Source organism: Anolis sagrei, chromosome 1, assembly GCF_037176765.1.
Source record: "Anolis sagrei isolate rAnoSag1 chromosome 1, rAnoSag1.mat, whole genome shotgun sequence".
Classification (NCBI taxonomy): Eukaryota; Metazoa; Chordata; class Lepidosauria; order Squamata; family Dactyloidae; genus Anolis; species Anolis sagrei.
The window spans coordinates 153,022,410-153,033,833 of record NC_090021.1 but is presented as its reverse complement, the minus strand read 5'-3'; positions in this window follow the sequence as shown (position 1 = coordinate 153,033,833).

Here is an 11,424-nt window from a genome sequence, read left to right as displayed (position 1 = left end):
CTCTCCTCCACTCCCCCCGGGAGACGTAGCAACTACAGGCATTTCCTGCATTTTTCTTACTATACTATCTCTTACATATTGTTCTCCCACTTTCCATGTATTTATATATAACTTTAATAAAATTTCTTTTAAAAAAACAATTTAGTTGCTGTTATCAAGTTAGAAACCAATTCTTTCTCCTCTTGTACGGGAATTATATTATCATGTATAAGTAATAAAGCTAATTTTGGTGTAATCTCAGTCTCTATTTTTATTATTGCTCTTATTTCTTTGAATATGCTTTCCCAAAATTTTTGTATAATGTAACATGACCACCACATATGAAGATACGTCCCTATTTCCTGACAACCTCTCCAACACTGATTTGAATATTTTTTATCATTTTGTAGTAATCTAATAGGGGTTAGATACCACCTCCATATCATTTTGTAGTAATTTTCTTTAATTCTGATAGACATATTTTTTAGTATTCTCATATTCTATGTTTGCCCATTCTTGATTATTCATTTTCCCCCATGTCTGTTTCCCATACTTCCTTCAAATAATCTTGTTCCTGTTCATTCATTAATAACAGTTTATAGATATCACTTACTGTGCCTTTTAATGTTATATTCTCTTCTTTAGTCTCCCTTTAAGTTATCATCTTTTCTATTTTTGTGTATTCCCTACCTCCATTATACTTTTTCCTTATATCACTTGACCATTTACCCAATTGTAGATACTTATACCAATCTAAGTCTCCTAATTCCTCTTTTATTCTTTCCATATTTACCATTTTCAGATCCCAGTCTTTTACTTTCATTAAACCTCTTCCATTAAGTTCTACTTCGAGTTCTTTTTTTAAATTTTCTGGGAAGTTTTCTGTCATTAAAACTGGCATGATGGGAGAAATACCTGGCATTAGGGTTTTTTTATATCTCCCCCAAATCTCTAAAATATTTTTTAGAAAGGGATTGTTTAAATTGTTACACCATTTCTTTTTACCCTTTTCTCTATTACCCCTATAAAAATGTATTATAATTTCAGATCTAATTTTTTTATCATCTTCTTCTAACCACTCCAGGCTCTTTTGTTTTGCTAAACTTTCTACTATATCTCTAATTTGATTTGATTAATAATTAATAATTAATAATATTTATTTTCTGCATTTATGTACTGCTTTTCTCACCTCTGGATGGACTCAAAGTACATCAAGTAATGGCAAGATTCAATGCCAACATGTATACAAAACCAAGCATAACAACTGAAACGATAACATATGACTATAAATTAAACCAATTCCAATCATATTAAACATAGAACATAAACAAACATTTAGACAATTAAAACATAGAATCAATTTGATAATAAATTAAAGAACAATGAAAAGAAATAAAGACTCCAGTACATTATATATTGCCTGCAAAATCAGGATCCAAAGATTTCTTGGAAGAAAAAAGTCTCAGAACCATTTCTGGAAAAACATTCATGGGATGCCTGGATCCCTGTCTGGGAAGGGATTTCCAGAGGCTGGAAGAGCCACTGGGAAAGCCCTCTCCCATGTTCCCACCAAATGGGCCCTTTTACTTGCTTACTTAGGCAATCCCTCGTTGTCCGAGTAGGATTATCCTCCAAGATCGGTGTACTGGCAGTAGGTCTGTAGGTGACTGTGGAGCCCAATTCTTGATCTGCAAATGGGCCCATCAGTTACAAGGACATATTTAGTTATATCACGCAAAAGGGAATGGAATGGTCTAATCTACCATTGTCTCTGTTGGGCAGACTCATCATTGTCCAAGGCCACCCATATTTTTGTTCTTGTTTCAGGCCATTCCAGTATCAATCCTGGAGTTAAATTTGGCAAAATGACAAAAACTCACAGAAAAGTTGGTAAAAGCTTCATAAATAGTACAAAAGATAGTCAGACCTCACAGGGAAGTTAAATTCTACCCAATTTAAAACAATATTAGGATATCTTTGAATTGGTCCCCAAGGTTTAATTCTTAAACCCAAAAAACCATCCAGAGAAGAAAAGTAGTCGTCCATCGTTCCTTTGCTATTTCTTAGGAATCACTTCTTTTAAACCAAAAAGTGAGTATAATAAATTTTGGGAATGGGGAAAGAAAGGAAAAGCCAAGATAAAGGTTCTGCTATTTTAAATAGTGCCCCACTAACTTGGTTTTTGAGAAATGACATAGATTGTAGCTCAGAATTGGACCCTATGAGATACAGACATTTTTGCTACAGAACCAAATGAGAAATAGAAAGATATGGAATTGATGTGCACTGACTAACTGGAATGGTTGTTTTAATGTATTTTATAACTCTATTTATATATTTGTAATTGTACATATCCCATGGCTTCGTATGGTTGCCTATTGTATGCCACCTTGAATCCCCTCCAGGGTAGAGAAAGACAGGGTAGAAATGTCATAAATCTATATCTATATCTATAAAATAAAAGTGTATGTATGTATGTATGTGGTAGCTTTCTGATTGGCTGCCACTTTCACAAGCCACTGCGACCCTCATGAGTGAATATATATCGTTGTGATCTATACGTTTTGAAGAATTTAAAGAAGAACAGAAAAGGATCATTCAGCTAAAGGTGTTAATGAGGTTAACCAATGCTGTAAGTTATTTCAGAGGCCAGAGCTATAAGTCTCAGACTTCTGGAATAAACAAGGAATTTGGGGATGTTGAGTTGCTCATTTCAAGAGAATTAATGTTAAAGAGAAAGGGAATTGCAAACATTGCTTTTCAGCATGGGCAAGGTTGAAGCTGGGGTTCAATACACATACACACACACACACACACACAGTTAATCTAAGGTTGAAAGAAGCTCTACAGTTAAATAAAGGTTTTAGATTTGAAAGGTTTATGTTGATGTAGGGAAAACATACAAATGGAAAAAATGCTTTATGGTTAAGTTAATAACTTATGATAATGTAAGGGAAATGTGATACAAATGTGGTTTGATAAGTGAAGCATTTTTGATACCTTAATTTGGGTTCAGATACATAGATTTATAAAGGAAATAAAACAATGAAGGTTTAACTGGGTTACAATAAGAAGGAGACAAAAGACATATATATTGTGTGTGTGTGTGTGTGTGTGTATACACACTTGGTGATGAGCAATAAAGTTAAATAAAGTTTTGCTATGGAAATGTAATGAAAATGAACAAAGAAGGAAATGTTTGGGAACAACATGGATTTAGATCTTGTGCATATGGAAGGAAGGTTCCTTCATTAATTAATCAAATATTTTGAAGGTTTATATTCAAAACCTATGATATGGTTACTTATAATTGTAATTGTGGAAATGTATTTCTGTTTTAAGAAATTGAGATTTTGATACAACTGAAATTTAGAAGTTATTTTACTATATGTTGCATATAGATTAAAAAAATTAAATCAATATGCAGAGGGGGAGTGTGTCACAAAAATTTAATGTGCAGATTTTATAAATGTGTATTTAATAATGAAGTGTGGGAATGAATGGAAGAATGGAAGATGTATGGATGGAGTTAATAATTTTGGAGACACCAGTATAAAATTAAGGCCTGCAATGACTTAACTACCTGGTTGCTGGGCTGTAATTAAAAGTTGCTAACGACAGCTGAAAAGGTAAACTCTGATAAGAACTGTGACAATGGTTCTTTCAAGTTAAGGAAATGTTTACAATATTCCTTATGTTAAGAAGGTTCAACAAAAGTCAACAAAAGCCTTGTGTTTGTCAACACCAACAAGAAGAGTCAACATCTGGCCAGGAAACTGAGATGGATCCAGGATAGAAGAAGATTACCATCAATTTACAACTCTGGGACTACATCAGAAGAATATTCCTATAAAAGACTCAGTCTGATATTGCTCAAAGTGTGACAGACAGAGACACAGTTACCCCGCTCTGCTCTGCTCTGCTCCATGGGAAGGAGAGAGATAGTGTACATATGGAGAGTGGCAGATTTGTATGGGGGCAGTCTGATCACTTTGGGGCTTCTTACTCAAGAAGTGTGCTTTTGGAGTCTTAGATTTTGTGCAGGGAGTCAGGTTCTGCTGTATGGAAAACAGAGGTCTGGTCCTTGCCGTTGTGCTTAGGGAAAGGATGCATTTTGGAGTTTTGAAGTTATGAAAGTTATTGAAGCTGTACGTTGACAGGCTGCAGGAAAGCAGGGTCTGGCCTAACAGGTGCTTCTCCAAGGAGGGAGAAAATGATATGGTAATATTTGAATGCCTGAGGATGAGTGCGTATACATGTGGTGTGAATGTTAAGTGAAAATGTAATTCTCCTTTGTCTGTTTGTTAGCCATGTAATTGTAAATCCAATATAGTTGCATAGAATCTGTATGTCTGTATGTCAAATGTCATTCTTTGTCTAATTTTTTTTTTGTAATCTCATATACCCTCTCACACTGGAAATTGCAATAAAAAGAACCTATGCTTTAATGTTATTGAAAAGTCATTCATGACATCTATGTTTTCCATTCCCTGTTAGCTGGTGCCACCAAGGTTCCAAGTTACAATGTCTGGCATTGAAAGTGTATTTTCTTCAACTGAACTAGAATTCTTCTCTCAAGAGAGTTTTTTAGACTCTTCTTATCAATATGGTTGTTTATCAAGTAGGAGACAGCATATAGATTATGTTGGATAAGACTGTATGCACCTACCACACAGTAATTGGTGCCTTCTCTATATATAACTAATGGAGGGATAGAGAGAGAGCATATTATGATAATTAGTAAGTAGAAGTGAAGTTAAAATGGATATCAAATTGTGGTTTTTTAATTATTTCTATATTTATGGAATTACTACAGTTTCATGTTGGCAGACATTGTCATACTGAGGTCAAAGCAATAGCCTGGTTACTCTTAAGGTGTTACAGATTTTATTGTTAGTTGTAACAGATAGGATTCCTGCAAGATACCTTGATCCACTACAACCGGTATTATCTGTGTGCCCAATCAATAGTATCAATGATTTATCAATGATAACAGGATATCTTACAGGAGGATTCCACAACATGTGGTGCTGTAGATCTTATTGGACTGCAGTTCCCAGTATTTCTCACCAGTCACTAAACTTGCTAGGAATGATGGGAACTGCAGCCAAAAAACATTTTGAGGGCCTTACATTCTCAATGACTCTCATACTGTTTTAATCCTAAATGTAAGTAGCCCGATAAGATTGAAACAAGGCAAAATGAAATTATTTATTTAGCACTGCACCTGATGCATTTCTTATGAGTTTCATCATGATGAATCTATAAATATACAGAAGTGTTGTGCAAACTATTTGCTGTTGCTAGGCAATGTTAATAATACATTTCTTTAGAAAAGCTAGTTGGCATTGGATGGAGACAGCGGGCTGAATGGGTGAACGAGCGATAACAATGGTACAGGAACCAGGTATATTTCTCCCTCCAAGCAAAGAGACAAATCACCTTTTGGGGGGGGGGGGGGGGCTGGCAACCAGAGAGGAAATCCACATACACTATAAATAAGAACAGGCATTGCATGAGAAACTACATGGGGCCTATTGAGAATTTATCTGAAAATACTGAGATTTTCCAGTTATTTTTGTCTGTATTTTATTTACATTTTCATGGTTTTGCATCCAAACTGTTTGGAGTGGGAATGGAAAGTTCTTGGTAATGCTGGGAATACTTGGATGAGAAAAACATCTGCAGATCTCCAAATTAAAATTACCACCACATCACACTTACAGTCCCCGTTCCCCCTATTTTACAGGCAGCTACCGTAAAGTTACTGGGAGTCGCGGCTGCCATCAGACAACTTTCGGTTGTCACTCCCCCCCCCCCCCCTTTTCGGTAACAGAACTACAGAGCAATACCAAAATCGAGCAAATATGTAATCATGGGGAGAAATCATGAATTTAGTCAAAATAGTGCTAAGGACCTGTTATTTTGGCTCAAAACAACATTGATGGGGTCCATTCTGTTCCAGAGCTTGGCATGGTGAAAAGAGGCATTCTGATGGGCAGTCCTTAGCAGCGAGCTATCATCCCTCTTGACAGAACTGCATAATAACTCCTTCCCTTCGCAAATGTATTTTAAAAAAAATATTAATGACAGATATAGCGTAATAGTGGCATTGTAGAACAGGCAGTTTTCCTTTGCTGGTTTGTTTCAATTATAATATTGTACTTAGCAGAGAGCTGTCATCCCTGCTTATAGAAATGCATGATTACTCCTTCCTATGGAAAGAAGTGGGTTAAAACAGCAGCCCTGCCCAAGGGTCTAATGCAAGGGTCCTCAAACTAAGGCCCGGGGGCCAGATGCGGCCCTCCAAGGTCATTTACTCGGCCCTCGCCCAGGGTCAGCCTAAGTCTGAAACGACTTGAAAGCACACATCATCATCATCAACAACAACAACAATGCTATTCATCAGCCAAAAGCAGGCCCACACTTCCCATTGAAATAATATGTTTATATTTGCTAAAATTGTTCTTCATTTTAATTATTGTATTTTTTAGTTTTTTTTCCATTACAAATAAGATATGTGCAGTGTGCATTCATTCATTTTTTTCAAATTATAATCCGACCCTCCAACAGTTTGAGGGACTATGATCTGGCCCTCTGTTTAAAACGTTTGTGGACCCCTGGAATGGGTTTTGATGCAGTATTTATGTATTTATTTATTTGTATCCCGCCATTCTCTACCCCAAAGGGGACTCAAGGCAGCTTTACACATGGCAACTATTCAATGCCTTTGGACAACAAACAGTTGAATCCCATGTTGAATCCCATGGTTTAAAACAGCATCCCTGGCCCCTTCCACACAGTTTTATAAAATCTGCATTGAACTGGATTATATGGCAGTGTGGACTCAGACAACCCAGTTCAATACTAGGGATTATCTGCCTTGATATTCTGGACGGAAAAGCCCCTCGTCTCATGGGTTCAATGGGTTCAGATACAGAACTACAGCATCCCTTGGAAATGGATTCTGGTAGATTCAGGTGCGGGAGGACTGGAAGATACGATCAGCTCCCAATTCCGATTCCTCTCTTTACTTAACTTAACAATGTGTCTCAATATTGCCCTCTGATAAGGTCCTTAGTTTCAACCAGATCCAAATACTTTTTTGTCTGGGGAGTCTCCTGGACAGAAAAAAATTGTACATATTTGCCATTCAGAGGTGTTCTATTCTCATAGTCATTTCTAGTGTATACAAGCATGTGCTCACTAGCAGATATGCCCTAACAAACTTTTCTCTCTGGTACCATGTTATGGTGTATCCGTGCACTTTGTTTCATTAATGAAAAGGTAATTTATGTACAGGTATTGTGCCTTGCTGCCCACTTGTTATAGGATAACAACACATGTGGCATGAAAGACAATAAACTATATGTTATCTATATGTATTTTAACCTTGTATTGTTGTATGATGTTTTAACTTGTATTAGTAGCATTGAATCCTGGCTATAAGCTGGTCTGAGTCCCTCTACGGAGGTGAGAAGATCGGGATATAAAAGTTTAAAATAAATAAATAAATAAATATGTAGGTGACAGATATAGTAGTGCAAATGGGCCCATAGATTTTGCCCCTTCCTCTCTTAATGCGATAATTAGCCATCACAGATTAACCAAGCTGGGTTTCTGTCATTTCTCTGCATGGTAATTACTAAGAAGTTAATCACTCAGTGGAACCATTCATCTCCAATTACATGTTGACAGTTGTAGTCATTATGTGAGTCCAAACTCAAAACGTATAGGGTTGAGTATTTTCTGAGAGCTAACATGCTTCCAGGTCAATGAAATCACCATTTCCAGCAGCCCTGTGTGGATTTTGGCATAGTGAAGCAACAATAGGATTCAATATACCGTACTTTCAGGACTGGCTTTGATCCACCTCTGAAAGGATGCAAGAGATGCCAAAAGCCAATCTGAGCTAAATTCTGTTCATAGAGAAAATGATCATGCTACTAGCAAATACAGTGTATTTGAATCCATGGATGCATGTGCACAGCAGAATTAATGCAGTTTGACTCCACTTTAACTGCCATAGCTCAATGCTATGGAATGATGGGTATTGTAGTTTTACAAAGCCTTTTTTGCATTCTCTGCCCAAGCATACTTGGTGCATCATCAAACTACAACCCCCAAGATTCCATAGCATTTGAGTGATAGCACTTAAGGTGGAATTCAGCTCAGAGGACTCCACTTTAAGTGCCATAGTTCAATGCTATGGAATCCTGGGAGTTGCAGTTTGAAGATGCACCATATGGCATCTTCATGCACCATATGACACTTGAGCAAAGAATGTAAAAAGCTTTAAAGTGGAATTCAGCTCAGAGGACAGGCGCCACAGTGGCACAATGGATTAAACCCTTGTGCCAGCTGAACTGCTGACCTGAAGGTTGGCGGTTCAAATCTACGAGACAGCGTGAGCTCCTTTCTGTCAGCCCCAGCTTCCCGTGTGGGGACATGAGAGAAGCCTCCCACAGGATGGTAACACATCCAGCTGTCCCCTGGGCAACGTCACTGCGGATGGCCAATTCTCTCACACCAAAAGTGACTTGCAGTTTCTCAAGTTGCTTCTGACACAATAAAAAAAGCTCAAGAGGACTACTTCCCACAGAAAAACATGTAAACATGTGGCATAGTCTAACTGGCATCTTTGCTAGTTTGCCAGTGAATTGTGAGTTTTCATCATCTTGGAGGTCAAACAATTTATCTCAATGCTCAACAAATACTGACCAACTTGTGTCCTGCTCAAGTCTTCCATAGTATTCATCCTGTCCATAAAAAAAAAAACAAAGAGAGGGAGTAAGTTGTAGTAGCATGACCAAGAGGAATCCTTCTGTGTCTGTGTAGCTTCTCCACAAGATTTGTAGAAACTTCCCACAAAAAGGGAAGTTTTCTTACTAGAAACAGTCAACCTCTCCACATGGCAAGTGTGCCCTTCCTTGCATACAGAGAACAGACAATTTGCAATACCTGAAAATAAAGAAATTGGACACTTTAAGAGGCAAAAACGTGTAATTACTGAAACTTGAGCAGGAACCTGTCTAAGCTGTGAACTTGAGTTTTCAAGAGGAGTGTCACCCCATTCTAAACAGACTTAATCCAGATTTCCTGATCCACCTTTCAACTGAACAGGAGCACTTTTGTCTTATCTGGATTAAACTTTTGCTTGTTCATCCTCATCCCATGCATTACTGCTAAAGCCGTTTTAGCATTGCAGCAGCTTTCTTAAATTTAGATAGAAAGGAAAGTGAGAGCTGGGGGTGAGCATCATCAACATACATGTGCATGAGTTGCGTTTATGTTAATGATATGATAAAATAATGCAGAAACGCTCTAAAACAGGGGTCCACAAACTTTTTAAACAGAGGGCCAGGTCACAGTCCTTCAAACTGTTGGAGGGCCAGATTATAATTTGAAAAAACATGAATGAATCTCTATGCATACTGCACATATCTGATTTGTAGTGCAAAAAGACTTAAAACAATACAATAATTAAAATGAAGAACCTATTTAACAAATATAAACTTACTAGTATTTCAATGGGAAATGTGGACCTGCTTTTGGCTGATGAGATGGGATTGTTGTTGTTATTGTGTGCTTTTAAGTTATTTCAGACTTAAGCGAGGGCCGGGTAAATGACTTTGGAGGGCTGTATCAGACCCCTGGGCCTTAGTTTGAGGACCCCTGCTCTAAAAGGTTGAATGAGAATAATTGACTAAAAGATTCCATTACATAAATTGGCAGTCAAACAAATGAGTAGGAATGACATGTAAGAGAAAGGAAAATACTACGGTGTTGTTGTTCATTCGTTCAGTCGTCTCCGACTCTTCGTGACCTCATGGACCAGCCCACACCAGAGCTCCCTGTCGGCCGTTACCACCCCCAGCTCCCTCAATACTACGGTACTCTATCATTATCTGGGCGGAGACCACCAGGGGGTGCTAGAGTGAGAAGGATAATGCATTTTACTAGGGGGGAAGTTGAAGGAGGATTTTGTCCCCCATTTTCACTGGTTATCCCCCTTCCCATATCATAAATGAGGGTTGTTTCCACGACAGGGACATGGGTGAGGGGAATAACAAGAAAACAGGGGGAAATTGTTTTACTCCTGCAACCCACCCTCTAACCTCATAAAATGGACTATCCTTCTCTCTCTTGCACCCCCTAGTGGCCCCTGCCTGGATAGCGGAAGAGTAGCAATATTACTATCAAAGGCTGTAAGTCATTATGGCTCCAAAATATTTCCAATGTCAGAGGCAGTATGACGCAAATCAATACACCTCACTGGCTTTCCTATCCAGCACAGTCAACAATAATAATCAATTATGAGTGTTACTTAATTTTCTGTACAACTATTTCATTTCTGCTGCTTCTCCTATTTTTTATTGTTGCTTGTTTTATTTATTACTTTGCTTTATTGTATCATTACTGATAATATTGTAGTGATTTTTGCTAGATGTGTTCAGCACATTGAGATGCAAATTACTACAAAATAATAAAGGTCTTTGTCTCATGGCTGTGCACTTCTCAGCCCCTTCCATGTACAGTTAATAAATCTAGTGACATTGTTATTATACAGTACCTTGATTTATAGCTGGCAATGTTCATGCCATGAATATTTTCAAAAGTTAATTGCTGTTGTTACACTGCCTGTTATTTCTGTTGGTATTATTTTCTCTATACAGAGCACAGGAGCAAACTAATATCGTGGGCTCTTAGTATTCAGCAGGGTTTGGTTCCAAGACCCCTACATGAATACCAAAATCCGTGGATGCTCAAGTCTTGTTGTATACATGGCATAAAATTGAGACAGTTTTAACTAGTGGATTTTAATGTCAAGATAAGTGATTTCAATGCTTTTGTATGTGTATGGTGGAGCCCCCGGTGGTGCAGTGGGTTAAACCCCTGTGTCGGCAGGACTGAAGACCGACAGGTCGCAGGTTCGAATCCGGGGAGAGGTGGATGAGTTCCCTCTATCAGCTCTAGCTCCTCATGCGGGGACATGAGAGAAGCCTCCCACAAGGATGATGAAACATCAAAAATCCGGGCGTCCCCTGGGCAACGTCCTTGCAGACGGCCAATTCTCTCACAATAGGAGCAACTTGCAGTTTCTCAGGTCACTCCTGACATGACAAACAAACATGTGTATGGTCTAGTACAGGGGTCCTCAAACTAAGGCCTGGGGGCCAAATGTGGCCTTCCAAGGTCATTTATCCGGCCCCACTTAGGGTCAACCTAAGTCTGTAATGCCTTGAAAGCACACAACAACAACAACAACAACAATCTTATCTCATCAGCCAAAAGCAGGGCCACACTTTCTACTGAAATATTAGTAAGTTTATATTTGTTAAAATTGTTCTTCATTTTAATTATTGTATTGTTTTAAGTGGTTTTTGCACTACAAATAAGATATGTGCAGTGTACATAGGAATCCATTCATGTTTTTTTTCAAAT